The sequence below is a fragment of the Helianthus annuus genome, chromosome 10 (assembly GCF_002127325.2).
Source record: "Helianthus annuus cultivar XRQ/B chromosome 10, HanXRQr2.0-SUNRISE, whole genome shotgun sequence".
Classification (NCBI taxonomy): Eukaryota; Viridiplantae; Streptophyta; class Magnoliopsida; order Asterales; family Asteraceae; genus Helianthus; species Helianthus annuus.
In genome coordinates, this window is record NC_035442.2 from 112289658 (window position 1) to 112306412 (window position 16755).

A 16755-nucleotide genomic window follows, 5' to 3' on the forward strand; every position below is an offset into this window, starting at 1 on the left:
ACAAACTGCAATTAATGAAGAAAGAGAAAAGGGATGGACACGGGGCCATGCCCGAGCTTCTGTTCAGGCTATAAATAGGGGTGCTTGGCTCATTTGCAAATCATCCCTTGGCACACCACCTCTCTCACACTTCACCCACACTCCACCACCACCATAACACCATCATCCACCACCATCATCCATCATCCATCATAGAGTGTGTGAGTCGTCTCGGGATCCAAGATTGATCGTAAGAGTTCTCGACAATGACAGGCCATGTTTGCCTGTGACAACTCGAGTTTCCAAGATTCCATCTTCGCATTATTTACACGTTAATTGTTTAGTCTTTTGTTTGCACGACTTATTGCCTTGTAACTGTGCACGTTTGTTATATGTGAGACGTTATGTAACTATTATGGTGTTTATGTGTGTAGTGATATAAACTTGTATCTATTTAAAAGTTAAAAACCTTAAACTGTTGCACCTCAAACCAACTCGACGAAACACTAGAGTTTCACCACACCTCCACCCGACGAAACTCAAGGGTTTCGCCGTAACCTACTTCGACGAAACAGAGGAGTGTTTCGCCATCTTTATCACGACGAAACAGGAGTTTCGCCGGCCCAAGTTTCCCGAAGCCCAATAAGGGCCCAACTCATAAAATACGTTTATTTTACGTGAACGGTTTCATTAGTGAAGGAACTGCCGAATAGAAAACCCTAAGGTCCCTTTCTATTCCTCCCCTCTGCGTGACAGCAATTTCAAGCTCTCGAAATCTTTGATAGTTTGTCTCGTAACCGATTAGTGCATAGATGTTAAATGACTGATTTAACTGCCTATCATATTTGATTTCATGATGCCATGATAGTATGCTCTGATTGTTGTTATCTAATGTTTTCTGCATAGGATGGTTTGGATAGATAGTGATGAATGTTTGTGATCATGACAATTTGATTAATGAATGATTTGGATTCTTGTTGTTGTTAATCCGAATAGGATGTTATCGATGAGATAGGTTGTCGGTAATGATGAATCTGTGAAGTTGTATTCGTGCTAGATATGTTAGATTGTTTAAGGTTAACATATGATTCTGTTATGATTGGATTATGATTAGAAACTGATTGTTTTGACATGAGTAGAATGATCGGCGGTTAGGGTTTCTGGGTAATCATCAGTTACACGACGTAACTGATCTAAGGGACGAAACGCCGATGTCGACGAAACCAGGGGGAGTTTCACCGAGGGTAATCACGACGAAACGGATGAGTTTCGCCGAAAGGATGCACGACGAAACCAGGGGTTTCACCGAGGGTAATCACGACGAAACTAGGGGGTTTCGTCGAATTTGAAATCTGAACAGTAACTAGGTTTGATTCTGTTAGGAGTTAACTGAGTTAGTTATGTGTCGTTAAATGTAACTCATGTGAATATACAATTAACTGCTAAAGGCTATGAGGCGTTTGTTACTTGAGCTATACTTTATGATCATGATTTATACGTGAACTATGTGAATATAAACTGATTGTAAATACGTGCATACCATAGGCTTTGACTGATTAATTGGAATCAAGTAGTTAACTATACCGAGCAAACCAAGGTGAGTTCACACTCTTAAGGCATGGGATTCCCGGTGGATTGGGAATGGGATAAAATAACTAAAACGGAACTTGTACTTTCACCACTACTAGACTACTTAACTCCGTCCTCGGTTTGGGAAGGACGCCAGCGCTAAACCCGCGTATTGTTATACGTGCCTCCGTCCTCGGTTTGGGAAGGACGCCAGCGCTAAACCTACGTACTCATTAGGTACCACTGTCCTCGGTTTGGGAAGGGCACCTGCGCTAAACCTACGTGTTCTTATACGTACATCGTCCTCGGATTGGGAAGGACACCTGCGATAAACCTATGTACTCATGTACATACTTCTGTCCTCGGTTTGGGAAGGACACCAATATATGCATCTAGTCTAGCGATTTATATCTTGGGGTAGCCCCCACCGATCATGGTTTGGAAAACCAGGAAAGTTGATTTACCGTAGTTGCAAACAAACTCTTAGTTCTTGAGAAACTACTTTAAAACAAACACCTCCTGTGAACTCGCTCAACTTTGTTGTTGACTCTCTGTTACATGCCTTGCAGGTCGTTAGGTATCTATGGAGCTTGCATCGGAGTGGGAAGAGTCCTTGTGGGACATGGACAGCTGTGTGCCATGATAAACATTTGAAACGCTTAAACATATGTTATAGTTTTAAACATTATGTTTCCGCTTACAACTTAAACTATGTTTTGTTTGGACACCAATTGTATTGTGTTGGATTTTATAAACTACTTTTAATTATACGCTATGTTCAATATGATTCGTGGCTTGATCCTGGTCAGTCACGCCTCCAAGCGGTGATACTCCGCGAGTGGAATTTGGGGGTGTGACAGATTGGTATCAGAGCCATTGGTTATAGTGAACTTGGTTTTAATAAGGGAATAAGTTTTTGTTGAAACCAGACTATAACCTGTACAGTGCTCAACGATCCACAACGACGCTTCGCTCCACGTGCAAGACTCAACATTCTAGGTGATATGATTTGTGATTAAGTTGCCTACTTACTAGTTACATAGTGCATTGCTCATGGTATGCTTAGATAAACGTAGCAACTATTGTTTGAAAACACACGTGTGCTTACTCTCTTCTGTCATCGCACTTTTGCGAACCCCTCTCACTCATATTTCCTTTGGTATGAAGATCATGAGTGGACGTATCAACATGACTCCAACCCAGCTAACAGCTCTAATCAATGAACAAGTTACTGCAGCACTCGCAGCCACGCAGGAAGGAGGTATAACCTGCCATTGCAACTTACTCTAGGATCCTTAGATCCTACTCTCATGAACCAACACTTGTGCTTAACTTTGTCTCTTATTACACACACGACAAGTCAACCTGCTCAACCTCCTGTGTGCACTTTCAAAACTTTTATGGACTGCCGACCTACTACTTTCAACGGCACTGAAGGAGCTGTAGGCCTCCTCCACTGGTTCGAGAAGCTCGAATCTGTCTTCGAGATGTGTGAATGCCCTGAAGCTCGTAGGGTAAAGTACGCTACTGGAACACTAGAAGGTGCTGCGTTAACCTGGTGGAAAGCACAGGTTCATATGTTAGGGCTGGCAGCTGCTAATGCCACCCCATGGAATGACTTCAAGGATCTGATTAAGGAAGAGTATTGTAGTCGCGACGACATCCACAAGCTAGAGGTGGAGTTTTTCAATTTAAAAATGTCGGGGTCTGAAATCGAGGCTTATACGAAGAGATCAAATGAATTGGCCATATTGTGTTCCACTATGGTAGACCCTCCCATCAAACGCATCGAGCTGTATCTCAAGGGTCTTTTGCCAGAAATTCAGAGTCATGTGACCGCGGCTAATCTTGGCACCATCCAGCAAGTCACTCGACTTGCTCATCGTCTCACTGATCAGGCGGTAGAACAGAACAGACTACCAAAACGTGTTAATGCTGCTACAGCTACTTCAGATGCTCCTAGTGACAACAAACGCAAGTGGGATGGAAATTCGAGTAAGGGTTCCACTTCGGTTCAGTCTCAGTCCCAGCAGCGAAAGACAGATGAGTGCAGGAGCCCCAGTCAGCAGTCTTTTGGTAATCAAAGTCAGGGTGGATACAGGAGAAACCACCCTAAGTGCAATCGATGTAATTTGCACCACAGCGGGCCGTGTAACAAAGATCGTTGTCAGAGATGTAACAAGCTTGGTCATGAAGCCAAAGATTTCAGAAGCTCATGTCGTGCAAACAAGAATCGACAACAGCAGCCACAAGCCCCACAAAACCAGCAACAGCAACAGCAGGGTAATAAGAGGTGTTTTCAGTGCGGTGCTGAAGATCATTTCAAGAGACACTGCCCACAGTTGAACCAGAATCAGAATTAGAACAACAACCAAGGGAACAGAAACAATGATAGGGGAAACAATGGTGACAATGGTGCCAGGGGTCGAGCTTTTGTGATTGGTCAAGGTGATGCAAGGAATGATCCCAACGTCGTGATGGGTAAGTTTCTACTGGACGACTTTTATGTTAATGTTTTATTTGATTTGGGTGCCGATACCAGTTATGTGTCTCTAAAAGTTAGTCAAATGCTTAAACATACACCAACCGTTTTGAACACCAAGCATGTTGTAGAGTTAGCAAACGGTAAAAGCCTTGAAGCCACACACATAGTTAAAGGTTGTAATCTCATCTTAGCTGGTCAAACCTTTTCTATCGACCTCATTCCTATCGTTTTGGGTAGTTTCGACATTGTAATTGGTATGGATTGGTTATCGCAACATCGAGCAGAGATCCTTTGCAAGGAGAAGATCGTCCGCATTCCTCGTTCAGTTGGAGAGCCTTTAGTGATTCATGGCGACAAGAGTGGTGCCGTGGTGGGCATCATTTCTTTTCTTAAGGCCCAGAAGTGTTTGCGAAAGGGCCACACTGCTATTTTAGCACTCGTTACAGACGCGTCGAAGAAATAGAAGCAGATAGACGATTTTCCGATCGTATGCGACTATCCTGAGGTATTCCCTGAGGAATTAACTGGTCTACTGCCTCATCGGCAGGTTGAGTTTCAAATCGAGCTAGCTCCTGGAGCACCACCCATAGCTCGAGCACCTTATCGTTTAGCTCCATCAGAACTAGAAGAACTGTCCACGCAACTACAAGAGCTCTTGGATAAGGGCTTTATTTATCCTAGCTCTTCGCCTTGGGGAGCTCCAGTATTATTTGTGAAGAAGAAAGATGGTACCTTCAGAATGTGTATCGACTACCGCGAACTCAACAAGGTGACCGTAAAGAATCGCTATCCACTTCCACGCATTGATGACTTAGTCGACCAGCTGCAAGGGTCGAGCTACTATTCGAAGATTGACCTGAAGTCAGGATATCACCAACTGAGAGTCCGAGACGAGGATATCTCTAAGAAGCGTTCAGGACTCGTTATGGGCATTATGAGTTCTTGGTTATGCCTTTTGGATTGACAAACGCACCTGCAGTCTTCATGGATCTTATGAACAGAGTGTGCAAGTCTTACTTGGATAAGTTTGTTATTGTATTCATCGACGACATCCTGATCTACTCTAAGAGTCAGGAGGAACACGAGCATCATCTGCGGCTTATCTTGGAACTCCTTCGAACAGAACAGTTGTACGCCAAGTTTTCGAAATGCGACTTTTGGCTTCGTGAAGTTCACTTTCTAGGCCACGTGGTAAACAAGGATGGGATTCATGTTGATCCGTCCAAGGTAGACTCAATCAAGAACTGGCCTGCACCTCGCACACCAACGGAAATTCGCCAATTCTTGGGTTTGGCAGGTTACTACAGAAGGTTCATCAAGAATTTCTCCAGGATTGCGCAACCTCTCACTGCACTAACACAGAAAGGCGTCACCTATCATTGGGGTAATGCACAGGAATCAGCATTTCAGCACTTAAAGGATAGACTTTGTAGTGCACTTATTCTCTCATTGCCAGAGGGCACAAATGATTTTGTGGTTTATTGCGACGCATCCATTCAGGGTCTTGGATGTGTGTTGATGCAACGTGACAAGGTCATTGCTTACGCGTCACATCAACTTAAAGTTCATGAGAGGAATTACACTACACCCGATCTGGAGCTGGGAGCTGTTATCTTCGCACTCAAGATATGGAGACATTACCTGTACGGTACCAAGTGCACTATTTACACCGATCACAGGAGTCTCGAGCATATCTTCAAGCAAAAGGAGTTGAACATGCGACAACGTCGATGGGTCGAGCTATTGAATGATTACGAATGCGCGATCAAGTACCATCCGGGCAAGGCCAATGTGGTGGCCGATGCCCTCAGTCGAAAGGATACTACACCTAAACGCGTACGTGCTTTACAACTTACCATCCAATCTTGTCTTCCTGCACAAATACGAGATGCTCAGGTGGAAGCGTTGAAAGCAGAGAATGTCAGGCGGAGTCCCTACGTGGATCAAGGAAATGATTGGAACAAAAGGAAGACGACGCTTACTACGTTACAGGGCGCATTTGGGTCCCACTTTATGGAAACTTACGCGAGCTAGTGATGGATGAAGCACATAAGTCTCGCTACTCGGTACATCCGGGTTCGGATAAGATGTACCACGACTTAAAGACTACATACTGGTGGCCTAGTATGAAAGTGCACATAGCAACTTACGTCAGCAAATGTTTGACTTGTGCGAGAGTCAAGACTGAATATCAGAAACCATTGGGCCTACTCCAGCAACCAAAGATACCGCAATGGAAATGGGAGCAAATTTCCATGGATTTTGTTACTGGCCTGCCTAGATCTCAACGTGGAAATGACACTATTTAGGTGATAGTGGACCGACTAACTAAGTCTGCACACTTTTTGGCTATCAAAGAAACAGACAAGTTCTCTACTCTAGTAGACGTTTACTTAGAAATGATTTCGAGGCACGGGGTGCCAACCTTCATTATTTCCGATCGTGATGCGCTTTTTATTTCTGAACTGTGGCAAGCAATGCACAAGTCCTTTAGCTCGCGTTTAGACATGAGCACCGCTTATCATCCGCAGATGGATGGGTAGTCTGAACGCACCATCCAAACCCTTGAAGACATGCTTAGGGCATGTGTGATTGATTTTGGCAACGGCTGGGAAGAGCATCTCCCGTTGGTGGAGTTTTCGTATAATAACAGCTACCACACCAGTATTCAGGCCGCTCCGTTTGAGGCATTGTACGGGCGTAAATGCCGATCACCTCTTTGTTGGGCAGAGGTGGGTGATAGTCAGATCACGGGTCCAGAACTTGTAGTAGACACAACAGAAAGGATTGCTCAGATACGACAACGAATGGCGGCAGCTCGTGATCGTCAGAAAAGCTACGCTGATAAGCACAGGAAACCAATCGAGTTCCAGGTTGGGGATCGAGTGCTACTTAAAGTCTCACCTTGGAAAGGTGTAGTTCGTTTTGCCAAACGAGGCAAGCTCAATCCGCGATATGTCGGACCGTTCGAAATCATTGAGAAAATAGGAAAGGTGGCCTACAAACTAAACCTACCAGCAGAACTCAGTGGAGTTCACAACGTTTTTCACGTGTCAAATCTGAAGAAGTGTCTGTCAGATGAGACCCTCGTAGTTCCTTTGAAGGAGCTCTATCGACGATCAGTTGCGATTCGTTGAGGAACCAGTTGAAATCACAGACCGAGACATTAAGGTCCTCAAGCACACCAGAATACCTCTTGTTCGAGTTCGTTGGAATGCCCATCATGGCCCAGAGTTCACCTTGGAACGAGAAGACCAAATGAAACTCAAGTATCCCCAGTTGTTCAAGAACAATGCAACCACTACTGAGGCTGAAGCTACTACAGAATTTCGGGACGAAATTCCAAATCAACGGGGGGATGATGTGACACCCCAGGAAAACCAGTAAACCACGCAACTTAACTAGCTTCCTCAGTAACCGCATGCTAAATTTCGGGATGAAATTTCTTTCAAGTTGGGGATAATGTGACAACTCGAGTTTCCAAGATTCCATCTTCGCATTATTTACACGTTAATTGTTTAGTCTTTTGTTTGCACGACTTATTGCCTTGTAACTGTGCACGTTTGTTATATGTGAGACGTTATGTAACTATTATGGTGTTTATGTGTGTAGTGATATAAACTTCTATCAATTTAAAAGTTAAAAACCTTAAACTATTGCACCTCAAACCAACTCGACGAAACACTAGAGTTTCACCACACCTCCACCCGACGAAACTCAAGGGTTTCGCCGTAACCCACTTCGACGAAACAGAGGAGTGTTTCGTCATCTTTATCACAACGAAACAGGAGTTTCGCCGGCCCAAGTTTCCCGAAGCCCAGTAAGGGCCCAACTCATTAAAATACGTTTATTTTACATGAACGGTTTCATTAGTGAAGGAACTGCCGAATAGAAAACCCTAAGGTCCCTCTCTATTCCTCCCCTCTGCGTGACGGCAATTTCAAGCTCTCGAAATCTTTGATAGTTTGTCTCGTAACCGGTTAGTGCATAGATGTTAAATGACTGATTTAACTGCCTATCATATTTGATTTCATGATGCCATGATAGTATACTCTGATTGTTGTTGTCTAATGTTTTCTGCATAGGATGGTTTGGATAGATAGTGATGAATGTTTGTGATCACGACAATTTGATTAATGAATGATTTGGATTCTTGTTGTCGTTAATCCGAATAGGATGTTGATCGATGAGATAGGTTGTCGGTAATGATGAATCTGTGAAGCTGTATTCGTGCTAGATATGTTAGATTGTTTAAGGTTAACATATGATTCTGTTATGATTGGATTATGATTAGAAACTGGTTGTTTTGACATGAGTAGAATGATCGGCGGTTAGGGTTTCTGGGTAATCATCAGTTACACAACGTAACTGATCTAAGGGACGAAACGCCGATGTCGACGAAACCAGGGGGAGTTTCGCCGAGGGTAATCATGACGAAACTGATGATTTTCGCCGAAAGGATGCACGACGAAACCAGGGGTTTCGCCGAGGGTAATCACGAAGAAACTAGGGGGTTTCGTCGAATTTGAAATCTGAACAGTAACTAGGTTTGATTCTGTTAGGAGTTAACTGAGTTAGTTATGTGTCGTTAAATGTAACTCATGTGAATATACAATTAACTGCTAAAGGCTATGAGGCGTTTGTTACTTGAGCTACACTTTATGATTGATGTGTGCTAAACAGACTATAAAAATTAACTAAATTAGACTCTCTAAGCTAGACACTAAAAAGCTTTAATTCTAGACTCGACCTAAAACCACACAATCGGCAAGTGTACCGATCAATGTAGTATAACCTAGGAAGTCCGGATATCGAACCACAGGACTCTATGTATCACGCAAACTAGACTCTGACAGACGCTGACAGACACGACTTAACTTGTTTTAATTGTTTGGGGGGGGGGGTACTGAAAACTAAGGAAATCTATATTAAACTACTAAAATAACTAGAACTAGACTAGAGACGAACGTAGACTGTGAACTTTACTTATATGAGAACTGGACCACCTAGACAAGAATCCTGGATTGTTTTTAAGAAATTACCAATAAAGTTAAATGCACGAGTTATGGAACCGGGATCGTATGATACTAAACCTATTAAGAATCAACGAGGCCCCTCGACCCTTCTCAAGGAGAAACCTGTGACACTACCTAGGCCGTTAATCCTACCGGTTATTAGACTTCTTCCCAGTTATCTAATTATTGTGTGAGTACCCTAATGTTGACCTATTCTTTCCCAATCCTAGATCTAGGGTAGTTTGAAGTAACAGATTTGACTTGATAGACTAATAATACCAATAGGTAAACCAAGACATAACCTTTCCCAAGGCCTATCTAAAGCAATTCGCCGGGTAAGACCTACCAATAGCCCCTCACTTCCCAGTTATTAGGACTAGTAGAACACTAAGACCTAGCAAATTATTATTAGTTACTTCTAGAGGTTATCGCGCGATTCTCCCTAAAGAGTGAAGGTTTTCTTATGTGATATAGACACTCACCGAAACCCTAAACCCTAATATGACTCTATGTTGTGATATAGACCGTCACTAAGAGTCATATGAAGCAAATAACAATAATAAACCGGATCAAAGCACGCATACACATCAAACATTAAATCAAACCTTTTACAAGACACAATCAATCCATAAACATCGTGCAAATAACGAAAAAGGTAAAATCTTTATATCAATCCAATCATCATAGTCTAGGTGGTTTAAATGTTTAGCCAAGCATCTCAGTAATCAAACACAAAACGAAACTGTCTAACAAAGAATTCATTGTAACAAAATCCCAAGAAAGTAATCGACAAAATAAGGGATTAGAAAACCCGATTAAATCTTCGATTCTTCACTCTTGACTCGTACCAATGATTCCGGTGCCTTCAAATCTCCGATTGCCTTCAAAGAATGCTCCAAGAATGCTCCCAAGTCTCAATAATTCGTAACTTAGGGTTCTTTTTAGTTTCTTGGGAATAAAAGTCAAAAACCCTAATTCTGAAAGTCAATCCAGTCAAAATCAAGCCCCTCGCGTGACGCGAGGGGGGTGTGGCGTCACGCGGCGCCTCAAAAGTGGATTTCTTGATTTTTTTTATTATTTTCTGATTTCCAGCTTCTCCGACACGCGTACGAATCTCGTTTTTCTTCCGAACTGCTTGTTTTTACTCGTTTTTCAACACTTTAAGCTACAGGACCTGAAATCACAACTTAATGTCAGCAGTATCATAGTTCTAACCTAAAACAGACTCGAAACGACTGAAAACTGACCAGAATATACACTATAAACATATGTACTTTTCAGTACATCAAACATCCCCACACTTACTCTTTTTTCGTCCTCGAAAAAGAATTATGCAACGGAATCAGAAACAAACAATTACTCGGGTCAAAAGTATAAGTATAATTAATTAAAACCAAGATTTGCGTTAGCCGCGATTGCGAATATACTTATCCCTTTAAACCCGAATCCAATCCTAAACCCTTATCATGTAAATTTAGTTTAAGTGCGGTCAGTCTACCTAGGGTCTCACGCTAGAATCTACAGTCCACCTACTCCCAACTCAAGCTTATAGGACTAAAAGAACGATCATTTGACCAATTCCTACCCGTTTTATACCAAGATAAAGAGAGTTTGAAATCAAATCTATATTTTTTTTCCATTTTTTTTTCTTTTCTAGCTTGCTTTTTTTTTTTTCATTCTCGTGAGACTAGACGATGCTTTCCCTAACCCAGCGGTATTCCGACTGTAGAGTCGCTGTCCCCAATCACAGATTACATAGGTTTCGGTACTTTTATTCGGCAAGTCGATTTCACACATCCCAGAGGCATTCCGGCTGTAGAGTCGCTATCCCCAACTCGGATTACATAGGCCTGTGTTACTTTCATTTAGTTTCTAGCTCACTTTTATTTTATTTTTTTTCTTTTTCAGCGAGATATGATAAAAAAACTCTAACTATCTTAGCTTATAACGGCACCCCTTATACTATTTTTGCCGGTTTAAGTTTCCCATATTTCCCAGGCGAGAACCCACTAGCAGACCGACAATTAAGGTATATTAACTCAAAGGGACTTAAAACCAAAACCCGGGCCTATCCACATATCCCAAACTAGACGCAAACTCAGTTTATTATAATCTCATATTATCATTATTTGAACCCGAGCAACAATTCGTTTTTTCTATCATTTTCCGTTTTAATTGCAAACTTCTTTTTATTCGAAAGACCTTTTCTGGTTTTTCAATTTTTTTTTTCAATTTTTTAATTTTTTTTGTGTCTTTCATAATTAAGACTCAATATTTACATGTATCTCATCCCCACACTTAGAGATTGCATTGTCCCTAATGCAAGAACGAAAATACCACTCGACACTACCTAAAACTACTAAATAAATAACGAACTAACTAACTAGAATAGACGACGAAATAAAAATAAAAAATACAACAACAACAAAAAGAAGAAGGAAAACGACTTAACTCAATATGTGAGACTGTCAAAGTGCCAGTCGTTTCCACATAGCCCTCCAATACCGAACGTGCTCAGCAAACAATACGAAACCCCCTCACACACGAACGGAAAGCGGCTCCAAATCATCAACCTAAAACCAACATAACATACCAAACCAACTACTACCAAGCGTTCATCGTTCCACAAGTCCAAGTTCAAACGAAAAATAAAAATATGTCTGCTAATACAACCATATCGAATCTACCAAAACAGCATAAATAAAAATAAAAATATCAAAGGATATATGCTGCTTCAGTCCATCTGCTACATCACTCCTCATCATCCCCAGAATCCTCCTCCATCTGCTGAGTACCTGAACTGCCAGCCTGCTGCCAACCGAACTGACCACTGTAATCATAACCACTCTGCCCTCCCCACTGGTCATACCCCGGGTACTGACCATAAACATACGGGGCCTGCTGATCGCCTCCATAAACTGGTGGAGGTAATAGTCCTGCAAAGGGTGGGGGTATCGGAGCACCTAATGACATACCCGACATCATGTACCTGAGCATGTCGTCCTGTCGGTGGTGGCTCTGCATGGTCCACTGGTGATCAACCCGCATCCTGCTCTCCATCTGATCAATCCTCTGCTGCGTGTAGTCAAAAGCAGCCTCAGGAGTGAACGGGTCGGGTCTCGGCGGTCTAACCGGCTGTGGTGGTGGAACCGCACGCCTCTCTCGAGGTGCCGGCTGTCGTGGTGGAGGAGCACCAACCTCATAGTTCCACTCTGGCGGATCCGAGTGGGTAAGAATACCTGCCAATTGAAGGTCCACAACACCCCAACGAACTGTAGGCATACCCTCATGCATCTGATCAAGCTTGTACTTTGTGAGGGCCCGAATATTCTTCGCCAACCTAGCTATGTAAGGGCCCGTATCCATAGCAGCCCTTTTACCTCCCCGACGAGGCCTATTGAATGACCACGCAAAGAAGCTAGCCAAGTTCTAGTTCCGCTTCTCTACCATACACATCAATGCGAAAATATCTAGCCAATTCGCCTTGTTTTCCCCCGACTTCCTCGCTACAACGTTCGTCGCTAACATCTTTAAAATATACCTGTGAATCGGATCACGAACCGATGTGATAAGGTTCGTGTGCGAGAACAATTGTGTCGAGATCGAATCCCAAAATTCACCCAATTCCGCCGGGCCCAAACTCTTCGGCCTAGCATGATTAAACACACCCCTTAAGCCATTAACGAACTCTTCCGTCGCCACTTCTTCCGGCGTATACAATGTAACGCCCTGCGTTTTCAAACATCCTACATTTAGAAACCTTACGTGAAATTCTATCTTTGGAAATCTTGTGTTCTTATAACCATTCTTTCATCGTAATCGTTGTAAAATACGGAACTTGCTTCGTAAATAAAACTTGTACATTACACTTTTTACCTAGTTAAATCATGTTTTATTTCATATTTCACCTTGTTACAAGTTAGGGGAAACATTGTTGCATATTATTACACAACTTAACTAACAAAATTACTCATTATAATGTTTTAAAAAAATAAAAAAATAAAGAAATATGGCAGCCCAAATTCAGCCAAATTCAGCCCCATATAGTTGGGTTTTGTGGGCTAGTTTCAAGGTGTAACCCCTTCTAAACACTTCCAAAGCCCAACCCATTGAAACCCTAATCCTTCCCCCTATAAATACCACTTATAACCAGCCTCCCTACCACTTTTGCAACACTAAAAACTCTCAAAACATCCTCCAAACCGTAGCTGAAAGCAAGGGTTCGAGTAGATTGACACCCCTTCACGAAAATGGGCATAACTCACTCAATTCTTATCCGATTCACTCGATTCTTTTTCCTACTTGCTTGTATAATCATGGGGTTCGATTCCTAGACTTCTCCTTGGAGAAATCAGACCTGGAAATGCCCCGAAATAGTCCATAAACTTTCTGTTTGTTTTTATGTTCATCAAAAACTTGTTTAAACCTATGCAACTTGTGTCCAACACATCTCATACCTATGTCCTAATGCTTACAACTTATCCCATGGTTGGTTAAGCTTAAAAACAAGGTTGAGACATTTAAAATCAGAGGATTAAACCTCATAAACTTGGTGTTTTGTTTAGGGTTTTTAACTCACAAGTCATGTCAAACTTTGTCTTTGATACATGAGTGATTATGGAACAACTTGGGTTGTCCAAACATACAATCCTCACATGATTTGATGATTTCTCTTAGTTAGTGTGTATATTTCTTATTCTTTATTGTATGTTCATGACCCTCCTTGGTTGTTTTTTTTACATCAAGTGTAGTGGTGAACACATAGAGGTGCCTAAATGGAAGACTTGATCTTCCTACCTCCTACATGACTTCTATGACATTTAGAGGTACCAAAATGAAGATTTTAATCTTCTACCTCATGCTTGAACTATTGGACATATATTATATAACCTAAATATATTATTCGAATAATCGAATCTTTGATGATGAACTAGTGTTCATATGTCGGGGTACTAGATTACATCATCCTAGACTATGATAACTTGTCACGATTCTAATGGAACCTTGTTCCATGAAAACATCTAAACTCCTTCGAGTTTCCTAGTGTCAAGAACAAGCATCATATGTACTAAATGATTATTTTCCATGTTATTCTCATATCTTATTTTTATGTTGTTTTAAACACCGAATCTCGACTCTAAACATACTTGAACTTTAACCCTTATACATTCGGACTCTAAATCTCTACTCGTCAACAATTGGATAATCGGAAAACATATGCAAACTTTGTGAGTATACTCGTATTCCCCCTTTTTACTTTTATCACTTTTGGGGTGTAACATGTTTACCTATTGAAACTTACACATGAACTTTTGTCTAAACACATGAACATTCCTATAACATGCTTGTATATGTGATGGCTTGATACTTTAAATTTGGGTGATTCTTATGTGTAGAACTTATCATTAACTTCGTACGAGCCAAACCTTGACATATGTAGCGCTATAGGATTAACGACCCGCCTCTACTGAAACTTTGGTTATGTCATGAGCAAGTTGCGTTTTCTTGGTTTGATATGTTAGACACATGCCATATTTAATGTTTATCTTGAATCGCATGCTTGCTATGAGGGATTGTTCACACTTTTATCTTATGCTATGTATGTACCAAACTTGTATACTCGCCTTTGCTTTTGCATTGAATAGTATTTTTAAACATGTTACAGGTTGATGATGATGAAATGAAAGAGGTAGCACGATGCCTAGATACACACTTTAGACGTTAGATTTAAATATGTTGTATCGAATTTTGGTTATGTTGGTTTGTTATTTTGATTAAACTTGTTGTTATTTGGGATCTTGTATTGATGACTACTTGAAGTTTGGAAATGAAATTTGGATTATTAAATTATTGTCACAAATAGCGTTATGATGTCTCGAGCAATCTTCACACTTCGTCTCATCCCGATGTTTCCGCCATTGGTTGGGGTGTGACAGATTGGTATCAGAGCCATAACTATAGGGAATTAGGAAAAGTAGGAATGCTTTAGCCTAGTCTATAGTTTTAGAACCTTATTCGTATGCTTTGCTTGGACTACTACATGATACTTTATTTGTTACTTATTTATGCTCTTTTAAACATGTATGTTACTCATGTGTAATATTCGACATGTTATTCTTACGCATTAATGCTTGTTTTATTATGTGTTAACACTTGTTTCGTTGTTCGATTCTTTATGTGTTATTCTTGACATATTTCTCTATGTGTTAATACTTGTTTTATTTCATTATTTAAGTATCATCCTTGATATGCTTTCTTATGTGTTTATACTTGTTTGTGTATCTCCTTCGACATACACTTCCCTCATGCATTTTACTCGATTATTCTAAATCCGACAACACTCATATTGTACAAATGAGACGAATTCACCAAAATAGGCGTGAAACCCACAATTTAGTGAACGACTCTCAATCTATCTATTCTTCTTTTTACACGAGATATCGCCATTGAGCTAGGAGTGAAATCCACATCTAAATGGCAAATCTCAAATTTCAAATTCTAGTGGACCCTCGTCAACATGTCGAAATTTAAATTTTGACCCGACGAGTACCAACCACACTTAGGATACGAAATCGTCAAGATAGGGGTGAAACCCGCACCTTGTCGACTAGTTCCACTCCTTGATTTTTTCATAAATCCCGCCAAGTCTCGAAATTTCGATTGATTTGGGACATGTAGTAACCGGAAGGGTAAATACCGTTAACCGACTTGTCGGCGAGAGTATTTTACCTATTAGGCCAAAGCATGCTCCTCAAATTCAAAAGACTTTTCGACCACTTTGGTTAGTCAAAGTTCCGTTTGGAACACTCCAAACTTTGGTCAAACATGTGTTTCTATTGTTCATTTTATACGATGCAATCTTTCAACCTCGAGTTTACCTTTGATTTCTCTTTTCACACGCACAACATATCGAACCTTTTCGATACATTTATATATGCATGATTTTCATATAATTTAAATTCATATTCCTTGTAACAACTAGTGGAGAGGTATCATCGAGATTGGAGTGACTTCCTTACCTTGACGATTGACTCCACCCCTCTTCCCTTAAAACGACCTCACCAACGAGTTAGGGGTGATTCCCTTACTTAGGTGACCGTTACCCAAAACTTCTCTTTCAAAATATTTTATTATGCAAACCCGATCATGTTTTATACCTAAATCATTTATCATTATTCAAAATACCTACTTATACCGATTTCAAAATACATTGTTTATCAAACGTACTTCTTATTCTACCATCCATTTTCACTCAAATCATATACACGAGATTCTTAATCATGTCTTTACCGTTTTACTACACGAATTTCCAAACCTTACGAAATGCTACCTATTAATTTAATCGGTCTAATGAATCTCTTGCCCATGAACTTCACATCTGATTTATTAACTGAAACACGTTCACATTATATCATCATACTAGAGACTTCCACTCTTAATCGAAATCAAACTAACCTTTCTCAATTACTTATAAGACCTCATAGACGTTATATGACCGTTTACCAAATACTCTTTCCAACATCAATAAATCCTTTGTTAAAATTATTTTTAAACAATCACTAAGTTCTTTTACTAAATTTCTTTACTAAGGGTCGACGTTTTCACAAGAACTTTCAAAGTCCAAAATTTTCATGTTTTGATGCAAATGAAACAAACCCGTTATTTAAAAAAAAAAAAAAAAAAACCTTCTCTACAACGCTTAACTCG